The following is a 15,514-nucleotide window of genomic DNA, read 5'->3' on the forward strand; positions in this document are numbered from 1 at the left end:
TAGTTGTCCCATGTTCCAAAATCTGCACCTGGGAAAAACGCAATCGAAGTTTTCTCGCATATTTGTCTACCAAAAGCTTTAAGCATTTCAATTTAGCAATACACCGGGTTTTTATAAGCTCTATACTGTTGTTTAATGAAATGTGATGCAATCCCCTCACTGAATCAATCAAGCTTGATTACGGGTTTAAAAATTAATGGGGGGGGGGCAGTTATGCACAGAATATCAACATGGGACAATTGAACTTGATGTTGTTTTTTGATATACTGGGAACAAACAATAATTTTTTTGTGTTTTTTCGAAAGATTATGCATAGAAACATCGTTTTATGAGGAAATGAGTAATCTGCAACACCTTCGCAGAATATAAATTTCATTGTTATTAGGCATTCGCTAACAAGGTGTACACGTGTTCTCTTAATCTTTTTCTTATTTGTTTTCTTATTTGTTCGTTCTTCCAAACCAGAAAAGAGTGCATTAGGTCTACTGAAAGTGTTACATGAAATTCTTGTACTTGAACGGACTTATTCGATATGGATCTACAAAAAAACGTGGTGTTACAGTTATGAATAGAATATCAACATGGGACAATTGAACTTGATGTTGTTTTTTGAAAGTTGGGAATAAACTATATATATTCTTTTGTGTTTTTCCGTAAGATTATGCATAAAAACAACGTTTTATGAAGAAAAGTGAAAATCGTCAAAAAGTAACATGGGACAACTATGCGGAGAACAGCAAATTATCTTATTTAACACGGATGGTTTCAATAGCACTTGGGATTGGAAAAAAATCTGGGTTGTCCATAATTGTTACAAAAACGTTAACCTGCTCGACACATACTACAAAGTTGGGAAATGCGTAGAACTCTTCTCCCTGATGCTTCCTCATCCTTCGCTCAACGGCGGCATGTTGGAGAAAATAATTGGAAAGGGATTCTCGCATACTTTGATGGATGTACGCCAATTGGTTGTGGAAAAATGCAAATTCAAAATGGCTGCCACCACAAGATGACGCTATATATATTGTTCCACAGCCCATCAATACGGGTGACCCGGGTGACGTCTTTAGAGAACCCCTGTTGAACTGACAGGAGCCAACATATCGAGTATCCCACTGACATTTTCCCTTTGTTTTCACATGAATTGGGTATCCCACTGACAGTTCTGCTTGAGATTTCGCTAACGATCCTAGCATCAATCATAGCACCCGGCTGGGTACAACACAGTAGATCATAAAAATTCTAATCCAAGATGGCCACAGTCCCCAAATAACTAATTATTTTTTATATGGTTTCATTCAGCTTGACCTGTTTGTATGTATGTTTAAATGATTGAAGAGTTGTCCCGCATTAACAGAAAATTGGCCCTGTTCCTGCTGACTGATTGATCTGAAATTTGAAGGACGCCTTCAATTCTACTGTCATTATAAAACATCACAAAAATTCGCAAATTCCATAATCTCGAAAAATCCAATTTGGCCGTCGCTAAAAAATGGCTGAATGGCTTGACTTGGAGAACACAAAACATAATAAACAACATAAATTCAAAAAAATCATCGCCACAAAATGGTCGACTATGTATTTTTTGCAATTCCCTTAATATCGGTATCAAATGAAATGATTTGACTAATAGAACACATGACATCATGAGAATATTCCGAAGAAAATTAAGTAAGAAATAAACGTTGGATTTCCATTATCCACAGTTAGTTGTGTCATCATATACCCCACGAGTTTATTTTAGTCTCAACATTGCCCTAGATAAATGAAGGAACGGATGTGATAACTACTAACTGCTTCTTGCCTTATTATTTTCTAGCTTTTAGTACATTAAGGGAGGACCCCGAAAAATAATAAATGTTCGTGATTTTTTTTTCCGGATGTTAGGAAAAAAGTTATGTGTTCGGGTATTTTGGTTATTGTTTAAGGTATATTTGAAGATGTATTTTGCATTTTTTGAGTGCATGAATAATGCATATTACGCTGTTGACATCAGTTTTATAATGACAGTAGAATTTAAGGTTTGTTCCCAATTTCAGATCAATCAGTGATCAGGATTGGAGAGTCAAATTTCAATTAAAATGTGGGACAACTCTATAAACACTAAAATCAGTGTTGCCACACGTAAAAATTTATCTGAAAAGGTACAGATTTTTTCGTTGTTTTTGGTACAGATTCTGTTCGGTACCGAGTACAGATTTTCGGCAAAACTTACAGATTGGTACAGAATTTTTCCGCGTGTGAAATTTTTTACATTCGAACAAAGCTACATGAAGGTACATGATGATTTTCACGCTGCTTGGTATCGCTTGGTGCTGTTGATCATAAAAGCATTCACGATGCAATAATTGATCATTTTCATAAGGACGAAATGCGTTGTGTTAGAGGCGTTTTCAGGGTTCTACGATGAAAATATACAAAATCTGGAGAATAAATTCCGTACCCTAAAGGTGACATTACTCCGTAAAGAAATTACAGTTTCATAAAAGGAGCATGTGCAGGATTGATGAACGAAAATTAATGGGTTAACCCATTAGTGCCCAGCGTATGAAATTTAATACGCAAAAATGCCCGTTTTTGAAAAACTGTTTTTGATGAAACTAAAGTGTTAAGCGCATTTTAAGTGATACCACATGACAATTCAAAAGTGTTTTTTGTGTCAGTGTCATTTTATCTGTCATTTTTGTTGTTTTGTTGTGTATTGAAGCTTGCAAAGGTCGAGTTTAATGGAGTCGCAAAAGTAAACATAAATTTATCAAAGTTTTACCTCTTAAAAGATTTTAAATTGTTCAATTCTGTGACACAACACTACTAGACGAGTGTAAAAAATGGCTCAGTGGGAAACAAAATACCCCCGACTTGCACGTTTTGACAAAGCGGATTTCCCCAGGCACATTGATTTTGAAGTCCGTGTTAGGGAAACACAGCTCAATGGGAACAGAAATACCTCCGACTTGCATGTATATTTGCAAAGCGGATTTCCACAGGTACATAAATTTTAAAGTCTGTGTTGGGGGAAACCATGGATTTTTTTCCCGATGAGTTGTGTTTCCCTCACACGGACTTCGCGGGTGACTGGGTCACCCGCGTCCCGGCAAATGCCGGGTTTGCCGCCCGCACAGTACGCTACTGCGATAAAGTAATAATCCAATGCTTAGCAGACTTTCCTGATCTTGAATTTGAAAAACAAAGTTCGTCGCAAGTTCTTTTTCCTGGTTCGATTTCACTTATTTAGCAAACACTATTCTTGCATTTGGAAATGTAAAAGTGACGTTTCAAAGAAATAACAAAACAAACAACCCCCGTTCTGCAAACCGTAATCCCCTTCCTATTGAAGTGACGATGATTCTTCACCTAGTATATACACACACACACACACACACACACATATATATATATATATATATATATATATATATATATATATATATATATATATATATATATATATATATATATATATATATATATATATATATATATATATATATATATATATATATATATATATATATATATTTATATATATACAGGGTAACTTCGATATAACGTACATTTTGCTTTCAAAATTGTACGTTGTATCGAAATGTACGTTATATCGAAGCATAATAAAGAACTCTGAAACGTAGCTTATATTACTTCATTGTGTTGCTGTTTGAGTAAGGTTGATGAATAAAATCAATATTGATTCATTTAGAAATCCGGAATCACAAGACAGTAGTATTTCGGGATTGATTAATGTTACAACACAAGCTTTAGTATCAAAATACAGATAATTTATTGTTCTTTCAGAAAAAAAAATATAAAAAAAATATTTTTTTTGGACTTCGATCATGTGTACGTTATATCGAGGTAAAATGTACGTTATATCGAGTGACGTTATATCGAGGGTACGTTATAACGAGGGTACGTTATATCGAAGTTTACCTGTATATAAGTAACTGTGGGGCCATCTTGGATTCGGATTTGCCGTGATCTTCTGTGTTCTACCAGTCAAGCACTTTCATTTGATACCCATATTGATGGTGTTTTGAAAATAAAATATGGCGCCATTTTGTGGTGGTGGCCATTTTGGATTTGCATTTTTCATAAACAACTGTGTTCTACTAGTCAAGCCTTTTTGTGGGTATCAACATATTAATTATTCAATATGGAATTATTATACAAATTATTCGAAATTTCCGATTTAAAAATACGAAAAATCAGCAATTCCAATTGAAATCGTCCTAAAAATGCAGATTTTAAAAACTTGTATTTTTGATTCCAATGAAAGTGTGTATTCTGTTTGGGTTGGAGGAAATATGAGTTTTTCACAGCAATTGGGAATTTTTTGACTCAAGCGTAACTTTTGAAAAGGGCGCATCGATTTTAGTAAGAGAAATCTTTGATAATTTATATCTCAAAAATTATGAGTCGTACCGAAATAGTGTCTTAGAAAGAGTTATAGAGTATTGATGGTTGAATATGAAAAAAATGTACACTGAGAAAAAAATTAGTATTCTTTTTTTATTTACAAAATAAAAATTCAATTTCCAAAATATCCAAAATACACATTTTTTAATTTTTTTTTTATTTTTTCATACAAAATAGAAGTTATGTAGAAAATTCAAAAAATGGGCCCAAGATGGTAAAACTGCTTTTGACGAACTTTGTGGAACATCGATTTTTTAGGAATTTTCGAAACTTCGAATTTTTCTATGTTAGCTATCATTTTTAGCCACAAATTATGAATCCTGATGTGATTTAAACCAAATAAGTTATTATCAATCTCCTTCTAAATGTAGCCATTCTCGGAATATTTAAAAAAAAATTTCTAAATTGTTGTCTTTTTTATAGTATATAATCCCTTTTAATATGTTTGTCGTGTTATACCGTCATGTTCATGAAATTTTATGAATTTGCTTATAATTTCCAATTTTATTGATATTCAACCATCAATACTCTATAACTCTTTCTAAGACACTATTTCGCTACGATTCATAGTTTTTGAGATACAAATTATCCAAGATTTCCCTTACTCAAATCGATACGCCCTATTCAAAAGTTACGCTTGAGTCAAAAAATTCCCAATTGCTGTGGAAAACTCATATTTCTTCTAACCCAAACGGAATACACACTTTCATTCGAATCAAAAATACTAATGTTTTTTCATTTGTCGATTTCATTTGGAATTGCTCAAATCAAAAATGAAATATTCCGGATAACCGAGTCCGACCTGTAATTGGAAACACGGACTTATGGGGTTTCTCAAACAAACGACAATTTGACACCCCGATTGATGGGGGTTCGTAGAACTACATTTTTCTGAAATTTTTAGAGTCAATGTAAGTACCCTCAAGGACTCAAAATATGACCGGAATCTAGGAGCAAAGGTGATTCGAGCAGTCCATAGCAATCCTGGGCTCTCCTTGCGGGATTTGGTCAAAAAGTTCCCGGCGATCCACAATACAGTTTGACAAATTTGTATGCAAGATTTCCTTCGGTCGTATCATGCCAGCAAGAACCCCAACACTGCCCAGCAACATGGGTCAGTTCCAGGTGCATTTTCTGGATTGACTCTGACACGGGGAGCGGAGACAACAGAGGGAGATTATAAGGAATTATTTTTGAGTTTTCAATTCCATCACTATATGGTTATGATGTTGAATTATATTATTTTTAAGTTCCCAAAACTTGCGGTGTGCAAACAGAAGCCTTATAGAGAAAATCGATTACAACATTCCAACATGGAAAAATTCACAGCCGCCCGAGGCATCAATTATTCAAATGGATTTTCGTTTAACTGCCACTCGGTAATGGCACAATTCATATAATACGTCTCCCTGGTCAGCACACATGCCACCTACGCCACGCAACCGAAAGCTTCTAGGGCGCATAATGCACCATTCCACCGCTGTAACAGCTCCACCCCTATATGAACGCAGTCCTCGGAGGCTGACTGAAATATAAACCTATAAACGGTTATTTTTTTTGCGCCGCACTCTCTTAAGCTGGCGGCATCGATACGTAATGCCAATAACCAACAGCCTCAAATGGACTACATATTAAATGGTTTTTCCCCCAGAGCGGGCCCCGGAGTGGAAAACAAGTTGTTTTTTTTTGTTGTTGCTCCGATATTATTTCATACCGTCGCGCAGGATGCTCATCCAGCATTCCGGGACCCAACAATTTGTGAGTTCGCGTAACACAACCAATATTTTATCCCAGCCGTAGACGGCGTACAATGTACCTAGATGGAATTTTATTCGTCCACCGTGTCCCACACACATCGGTCGGTTGGAACCATCAATCAACGTTACTGGTAAACAATGGCCGGCCAACTGTTTTGATTGATCTTAAATAGACCAGCTCAGCAAACCCGAGGAGGGGCAAATATTTGCGCTCACCACATACATACTTCTTACGAAACCCGCTTCGGTCCCCATCCCGGAAACGGCGTTTACCTTGCGGCAAATCACGCTTCGGCGGCGGCGGCGGCGGCGGCGGCGGCGGCGGCTGCGGCAACGCGACATCAACGACCGAAGGCTAGCTTTTCCTCGCCGACCCACAATGATGGATGATTGCGAGAGGCCAGCAGTTTGGTGCCCATGCGGTAATGCGGCTGGAAAAAAGGTTTATTGAATCAATGAAGTGGTACGTATATTGATCACTATCTTAACAGGCATCGCTTTGGTCAAGATGTCACTTCGGATGTTCCGGTCAAACAAAATCGGGAAAGCAATCCGGCGGGATTAAGCTGTGTGGCTTGTGATTGACTGACTCAATTATCAGCGATGGAAATGTGATAAATTGGGTTGGTAAAATTATACGACTCGTTAGAGTCCATCTGGAAGGAAGAAGAAGAAGGATGAATGGTGTGCATTCATTTTTCATGATCCGAATGATCACTAACTGACCACAATGGTAGAATTACGTGATTTCTTGCCGATGTGTTATAAATATTCATTGAACAGGAATGGAGAGAGTGAATACGTAAACCGACGCTACGTGATGAAATATGAATTGGATTGAAAATTCTCTTCGTTTTGCAGAAAAGATAAGACCAATCGAAGCCCATGCCTTGTCTGAAATGTTTATGATTTTAGGCATAATCCGACATGGCCAGATAGATGTATGGAAGATTAAACCCCTGACAACTTGTGAAGATGCTAATCAAGCCTTCCGAATTATTAATGCAAGGAATGCAAATTATCGAGATATCCGTTTCCAAATCCCAAACCCTTTGTGACCATCCATTTTCTTGGCACAAGGACGAACAACGGACGCTTTGTGCGCTGCAGCTATGGCTCCCATCGGAGCTTCCGGTTGTATGCATTAAAGATGAGCTCACGTCGTACGTGATAATAGAAAATCGATTGTCTATGTGCATGTGTTTCGTCTGCTTTCCGCCCGGCTCGGTATAAAATTGCACACACAAGCATATTGCGCATAATACTCAAACAGAGATGAGTGTAAAAATTTCGATCCATTTATCGAAGTCGTCTACGTTGGTCGGTATCTGCCCGGGTTGGTACCGTCATTCGGCTTGCCTCCGACTCCGGGACGCTCTGCATATGCTAACCTCACCCTTTTTATCCTCCCCGGGTGCAATTGCAATGGCGATCGATGGCTTTGTTATAAAGTACTGCTGGCGGCAAAATAGCAACAGCAGAAACGCTGGCCGCATGTTGGCTACGATGCGCTGTATTCCGATGAGCATTGACCCGAGAGTTGGGCTATTGATCGATTCTCCTTTTTGCTTTCGCCGCACGGATTGAGGAATGCACTTTTTCCGCCAGTTGGAAATATTTGAATAAGCGGAAAGTTAATGAAATTTTCGCTTGGTCCAAGGAAGGAGTTCTGATTATATGCGGGGGATATATTTTGCTTCATTGCAAAATATTTGACGGGAAATAATTTGATGCGCTACATAATTAATAATGCGGTCGCTCGAACAGCATACCGCGAATGTTCGAATAATTTGATTGGGAGTTGCATTCCAAATTTATTACTTTTTTGTACAATGTAGCAATAGCTTGCAGCAATAGATAATAAAACCGATATAGACGAATCTTTTTAATAGATATACAGTTGGGTGGCAGCGAATAGGGTCATGTCACATTTCAAAGCGTTCAAAGTTTTGATTTTTTTATCCTCGAAAATCTTCCAAGGGGGGAGTAAAGAAAATTTGGTAAATCGAAATTTTTTTTCGATGCCAAATGGCTTAAAAATGCATGAAACTTTGGTGTCATCTCAAAAACAAAATTTGGCCGGAAATCGACCTTTTGGGACGTAGCCTGAGAGGCAATGAGGGTATGGAAAAAAAATAATTATCGAATTTAAAGAACCGACCATATACATTTTGTTCATTGCCCCAAAAAAATGACCTGTGCAAAATTTCAGCTCGATCGGATATGATTTAGGAGTGCCCCAAAGCTCTCAATGTCAGTCAGGCTATTGTCAAATACGCTATTGAAATCACACCAATCGGTATATAAGCGAGTGCCGCTCGGAAATCCGCTCAGTTACGATTGCGCAACGATTGAGGTACGATCGCTGGAATGGATGAATGTTTCCCTAACACAGACGTCAAAACCATGGACCTTGTGGAAATCGGCATAGCAAATTAGATGCAAGCAGCGGGTACTTTTGTACTCGCTTGCATTTTTGCATACCGGAATTTGTTTTCCCAATACAGATTCCGAAACCAAGAAGTTAGGAGAATCGGCATTGCAGATACATTCAAGCCGGCAATCCTTTTATACCCCCAAACATTTTTACACTCCAGAATTCGTTTTGCTATCAAAGTCTACAAAAGCGGGTACAAATGCAACGCTTTTGCTCGATTAATCAAGACTGCATTGGAAGATATCCCTTCATGTCGCCAGCTCACTGAACTTCTACGCATACCGTTTGATGATTAGGCAAAATGTTGATAACTATTTGCTGTGATAACTACAACCGTAATGCATGAATTGACTTAAATTGAGATTTGTTTGCAATTGAATTCGTAAATAGTTTCATTCATTCACTATTTTAATCAATAATTCAATCAGTACACAAAAGATAGCACTGCGCAGCGGCGATATCGTACCCAATGAGGATCATCCGAGGTGGGATTATTGCTAATTGAAGAAATACAATTGATTACTAAGCCAACGGCAGTCCTACGTCAACCTTGCGGTTATATCATAGGTATAACCCATCTATAGTTTTTTCCATACCTTCATTGCGTCTCAGGCTAAGTCCCAAAAGATCGATTTTCTGCCAAAATTTTTTTTTCAAGATGACACAATATCTCAACGTTTCATCAACTGCTACTTGCCTAATTATTTTTGGCTTTTAGTAAATTATCTGTATTATTATCATGACGATTGAACATGATAATGAAACCATTGAACCATTGAAGTGTTTTTTATTCATTTTATTTTATAGTTTTCATTACATTATCATTAGTATATTTCACTACAATAACAGCATTTTCTATAAATAACCGTGTTCTATTAGTCAATCTCTTTCGCTTCATACCCATATTGATGTTTTAAAAAAAAATTGTAAGGGGTTGTATCTAGAACACGACCGCATATTTACGACGTAGAACTACGCAATTATATTAAGCAATCCACTTGTTTACCTTTTCGAATATTATATTAGAATGCATCGTAGTTTTTGTAATATATTATGTTCTTCGTTACAAGCAAATTTGACAAACGTCCTTCTACGTTCGAAATGTTGCCTGTTATACCAAAATATGTGAACGGAAGAATTGTCAAACGATCATTGTATTTTATATTTCCCTTTGAAATTACTGCACATCTCATGTTTACGAAGTTCTCGAACCGCGTTCACCTCTAGTATCTTAAATGACGATTTTCCCAGGCTTCTCAGTTTAAAAGTACGTTTTAGGGAAACATATTCCGGTCTGCACAATGACAAGCGAGTACAAAAGTACTCAACACCAAAAAATACCCCTCGACTTGCATATATTTGCAAAGCGGATTCTCCCAGGCGCATTAATTTTCAAGTCCGTGTTAGGGAAACAGCTCAATGGGAAAAAATATCCCCGACTTGCATGTTTTGACAGAGCGGATTTCCCCAGGCACATTGATGTTAAAGTCCGTGTTAGGTAAACACAGCTCAGTGGGAACAAAAATACCCTCGACTTGCATATATATTTGCAAAGCGGATTTCCATAGGGACATCGATTTTGAAGTCTGTGATGGGGAAACCGTAAATCAGGCCAATCAAAACTAGACAGTTAGGGCGTTTAGATAACGCATGACATTTTACAGTTATTCAATTGTTCATCTCATGAAAAATTTAGTTTATTAATCGTGATAGACGCGGAGAAATGTTCCCTGTCAATTGATGCAAACATCTTTCCGATCTATTAAGAAATGTTCGAGTTATAAGCATTTGAAATACGGGTGGGGTTGGCACACAAATCGGCAGAACAAATATATAGGAAAAGGGAAATTCTTCCAGTTTTCATGATTTTAAACCGATTAGAGATTAGTGAATTATAATGTATAGTATATCAAACAAATATTGGAGAATTTTCGATTCGATTGGTATGCGAATCATGAGAATTCGTACACAGTGAAAATAGTTTAAACTTTAACTTTATTTCATAAAAACGTGACCTGTTTTCTGATTTGGCACTCTTCCTGAAAGACGTAGTTCTACGTCAAAAAAATTATACAGTAGGGTGCCAATGAAAATGGTCATCTCGAATTTCAAAAAGTTACCCCATAAAAAAAATTCACCACCTCGAGAAAACACACTATGCCAAATATCAGCTCAATCGGACTTCAGTGGCACAAAGCGGTCATTTCTATACTGGGGGGTAAGTTCAAAGTTTCGAAAACGAAAGCGTTTCGCCGGAGAACGAGATTTTGAACGTTAATAGCTCCTAAACAACTGACGGAAATGGTATGAAAGGCACTTCATTCGAAAGATAAAATGTCTACACGTTGTATCCTTGTTACTTTTTGATCCAAAAACTTGTTTCAATAGCCCTAAAATTGCTTTTAAAACAGGCTATTGAAACCGCACCTATTGGTATATAAGCGAGTGCCGCTCGGAAATCCACTCAGATATGATTGCGCAACGATTGAGGTATGATCGCTGGAATGGATGGATGATTCCCTAACACAGACTTCAAAACCAGGGAGCCTGAGGAAATTGGCATTGCAAAATAGATGCAGGCTGCGAGTACTTTTGTACTCGCTTGCGTTTCTGCAAATCGTAATGTTTCCCTAACACAGACTTCTAAATCATGAAGCCTGGGGAAATCGGCATTGCAGAATAGATGTGAGCTGCGGGTACTTTTTGTACTCGCTTGCGTTTCTGCAAATCGGAATGTTTCCCTAAAACAGACTTCAAAATCATGAAGCCTGGGGAAATCGGCATTGTAAAATAGATGCAAACTACAGGTACTTTTGTACTCGCTTGCATCTTTGCAAACCGGAATGTGTTTTCCCAATACAGATTACGAAACCAAGAAGATGGGAAAATACATTCAGATACATTCAAGTCGGCAATACTTTTATACCCACATGCGTTTTTACACTCCGGAATTCGTGTTGCTAACACGGTCTACAAAAGCGGGTACAAATGCCACCCCTTTCCTCATTTATTTTTGACTCCATTGGAAGATATCTCTTCATGTCGCCAGCTCACTGAACTTCTATACATACCGCAAAAGGCAGAATGTTGATAACTATTTGCTGCGATAACTACTACCATAATGCATGAATTGACTAAAGTTGGGATTTGTTTGCAATTGAACTCATAAATCGTTTCAATCATTCACTAGTTCAATCAATAATTTAATCAATGCACACAAAAGATAGCTCTGCGCAGCGGCGATATCGTACCCAATGAGGAACATCCGAGGTGGGATTATTGCTAATTGAAGAAATACAATTGATTACTGAGCCAACGGCAGTCCTACGTCAACCTTGCGGTTATACCATAGGTATAACCCATCCATAGTTTTTTGAAAACCAAAAAAATCACCGAAAATCGAGGTTTTCAAAAAATATGTTTGATGCCAAATGTCTCAAAATTACATAACTCGTTGAGATTTATTATTATCTCGAAAAAAAAAGACGGGTGGGTAATGTCGGGGACATAACCGGAGTGACGTATTTTAAATATATTGTTTTATTTTCTTCTCCTACGTGAATACCTACCTATTTACCTGAAAAATGGATTAGCTTACTGTTTACTCTTTATGAATATGTTGATGGTTCTGAAAAGAACCTTTGGTGTTGTGTTTTTGTTATCACTCGATATTCCCATCTTGTTCGGTTAAACCTTCTTGTTTAGCTATTGCGTTTGCCACTCGCCACAGCTTTCACAGTTGGAAAATTTCTTCCCATCCAGCTTGTGACATGTTGTTCAGTAAATTACATTTAATGCGACGTGCCGGAGAAACACTTTGCCACTCACTGAAACTAATTGTTGTCTTGATGAGCGCCGAACCGAAGCTGCTCTGTTCTTGATGCGGGTTTTCTGATTGTCGTGAGCAGCTTTGCAAGCCAACTCGAGCACTCCGACGGCCGAAGCTCTATAATCGCTGTTAGGTATACTGGTGCTCCGGGACCAATCCGTTCGGCCTAGTTACCCTTGCGGAGCAATCAGTGAATCTGACTAACAGGGAACTGGAGACCTGCACGGTTCGAGTGAGACTTTGCCTTTCCCTTAACTTGTCCTCCTTTGTTACGTCCACGATGCCGATGCCGTACAACCACACGGGTTTACGGTTTGAAAGAAAATAAGATATTTTTTTGGGGTCCGCGTGTTTTATACTCAACCGTACACACTCACAGGATAGAGACAAATCGGCAGACTCAGCCAGAGGGGCGAATCCAACGAGACGAACGAATGAGCGTTAAAAGGGAGCGATGGCAAAAAAAATACATTCACTAGAGGCGAATGAACTGAAAAGTGTAAACCCTCTTAAAGCCAAAAAGAAGAAGAAGAAGAAAATACATTCATTACGATTTGTTCGCTCGTTGGATTCACATGCAGGCTAAAATGGGTCCTTTTCAGGATCACAAAATTATTTTCAATCTAAAGAGTTTATTGTTTTGTTATCACTCGATATCCCCATCTTGTTCGGCTAAACCTTTCTGTTTAGCGATTGCATTTGCCACTCGCCACAGCTTTCACAGTTGGAAAATTTCTTCCCATCCAGCTTGTGACATATTTTACAATAAATTACATTCAATGGCACGTCGCATTACCACCACTCAGTATCGGATTGGAGGTAATTTTAACCTGTAATTGAACATTTGCGATGACAGTGGTACAGTGTCGACTTTCAATGTGGGGTCATAATTTGGACCCCGAACTCTATGTTTACAAAAATGTCCAACTAAATATGTCGCATTACTGGTCCGTCCAATTAGCTAAATGTCGAGATAAGTGTAAATTACTGTACTTTAAATCTAGAAGCAATTCAAGAATTGGTGAAAATCAATAAGCTGAGAACAACTGCCAAATTCACATACTCATCAGATCCTGACAAACAAATTATGAAAAAATCAATTTGTGTTTTATTATTATTTTGGATATTGTTTTAGAAAGCATTGAACTGTATTTCCTAAACTCTTTTTTGGGAGGTTTAATGGCCCTGAAAAGCGCCTTGTTTTATGGAATGGTTCCAATTTAGAAAACTTAGTACTCGTGGTTTTGAAAAAAAATCATTTCGAACGCCCTCGATGCCGCCTTGTTCTGCCACTCGCCACTCGCTGCAACTGCCTGTTGTCTTTATGTCCACCGAACCGAATGTGTTCTGTTCCGAATGCGGGTTTTCTTATCGTCGCGAGCAGCTTTGCCAGCTAACTCGATCACTTCGGCGGCCGAAACTATATAACGCCGGCTAGGTGGACTGGTGCACTGGTACTAACGCGCTCGGCCTAGCTACCCTTGCGGGGAACTCCAGATCAACACGGTTCGAGCGGGATTTTGCCTTTCCCTTCACTTTTCCTCCTTTACCATGTCCAGACATGGCTGCTTGGGTTGGTTTGTTGATGTGTTGTGATGCGAACCGATGTGGTGTACGGTTTGAATGAGAATGATCGTTACGGGGGGAGGGTATTGTATTATAGAGACTTTAAACTTTTTCAGTTCATTCGTCTCTAGCCTTGAGAAAGGCCCTTTGAAAACTCTACTCTACTCTACTCCAGCACTACCACCTCCACCCTCTTGCCTTGAGGAAGGCACTCGATTCCTCGCCGTCCAGCTCGTCCAGCAACGATGTTGTCCAGTCGGCGTCCACACAAAGAATGATGATCGTTACGGCAGCGGAGCGGGGATTTTTAAGCTGACTGGCTGGCTCGAGAATTACGCATGTGTGAGACTGCGACCAATGTTTCGTTCATTTTTTTCTTTTTCCTTTCCAATCGTGCTTCATTCTATTTCGCTGCTGCTCTGGTTGCCCGTTTTGGTCGGTACGATTTGAGGGGCACAAAATGGACCAATCAAAAATGGGCACATAGTGCATTTTGACAATGCTTGATATTTCACAATTATTCAATTATTTATCTCAAGAAAAATGAAATGTTATTCGTTATGATAGATGCATAGATATATTTCCTATCAATTGATGCAAAAACCTTTGCGATCTATTGAGAAATGCTTTATAATTGAAATGAGTTATAAGCGTTCCAAATCTTGCATTTTTCCTACTTGTTCAGTGCCTAGACTTCCATTTCACCCCCTATATCTTCCGGTTAGACGTAGTCCTACGTCAAAATAAAAAATACGGGTCTAATGTTTTGCGATAAAGAACAAAACTACCACTTTTGACGAAAATCTGAGAACCACTATATCGTTTGGCATGGAATGGCTGTATTGCCGTTTTGACGTAGGACTACGACTTTCATTTCTATACCGGGGTGTAAAATCAAAGTTTCGAAAACTAAAGCGTTACGCCGGAGACCGAGATTTTGAGCGTTAATAGCTCCTAAACAACTGAGCGAAATGGTATGATAAACACTTCATTCGAAAGATAAAATGTCTACGCGTTCTATACTTGTTACTTTTTGATCCAAAAACTTGTTTCAATAGTCTTAAAATTGCTTTCAAAACAGGCTATTGAAATCACCAATCGGTATATAAGCGAGTGCCGCTCGGAAATCCACTCAGTTCTAATTGCACTCAGTTCTCAGCGATTGGAGCATGTTGTCGCTGTTGTGGTGAAGCTCTTCGTTTATCATGAAAGCGCGGATGAACGGTGTCACCAAGAGCCTGTTTGTGCACCCTAGGCCAGAAGAGAATCCATCAGGAGGAGAGTGATGCCACAATCGGTTCCCCGAGAAGACATCGCTACACACACATACACGCGCGGAATTCTTTCCGTTTGGATGCCATTCAGCATCGAGAAAGTTCCGGAAAGATCTAATCATTTCTGGAAAATAATCTGCCAGTTCCTCTGGGAATTTAAAAATACATTCATGTGAAAGAGTTTATTTTAATGTTTTCTAACCATATAACACAGCGATCAAATACATTTGATTTTGTA

The 15,514-nt window shown here is 38.4% G+C and overlaps 1 protein-coding gene and 2 pseudogenes across 6 annotated transcripts in view; all 3 read left to right on the plus strand.

The window, feature by feature from the left end:
- The window catches only part of LOC129765356 (hemicentin-2-like), a 958,618-nt gene that overhangs the window by 195,636 nt on the left and 747,468 nt on the right, over positions 1-15,514 (plus strand). The window lies entirely within an intron of this gene.
- Positions 9,048-9,131, plus strand: LOC129772367 (U4 spliceosomal RNA; annotated as a pseudogene).
- LOC129772379 (U4 spliceosomal RNA) lies at positions 11,833-11,916 on the plus strand (annotated as a pseudogene).

Source organism: Toxorhynchites rutilus, chromosome 2, assembly GCF_029784135.1.
Source record: "Toxorhynchites rutilus septentrionalis strain SRP chromosome 2, ASM2978413v1, whole genome shotgun sequence".
NCBI classification, from domain to species: domain Eukaryota; kingdom Metazoa; phylum Arthropoda; class Insecta; order Diptera; family Culicidae; genus Toxorhynchites; species Toxorhynchites rutilus.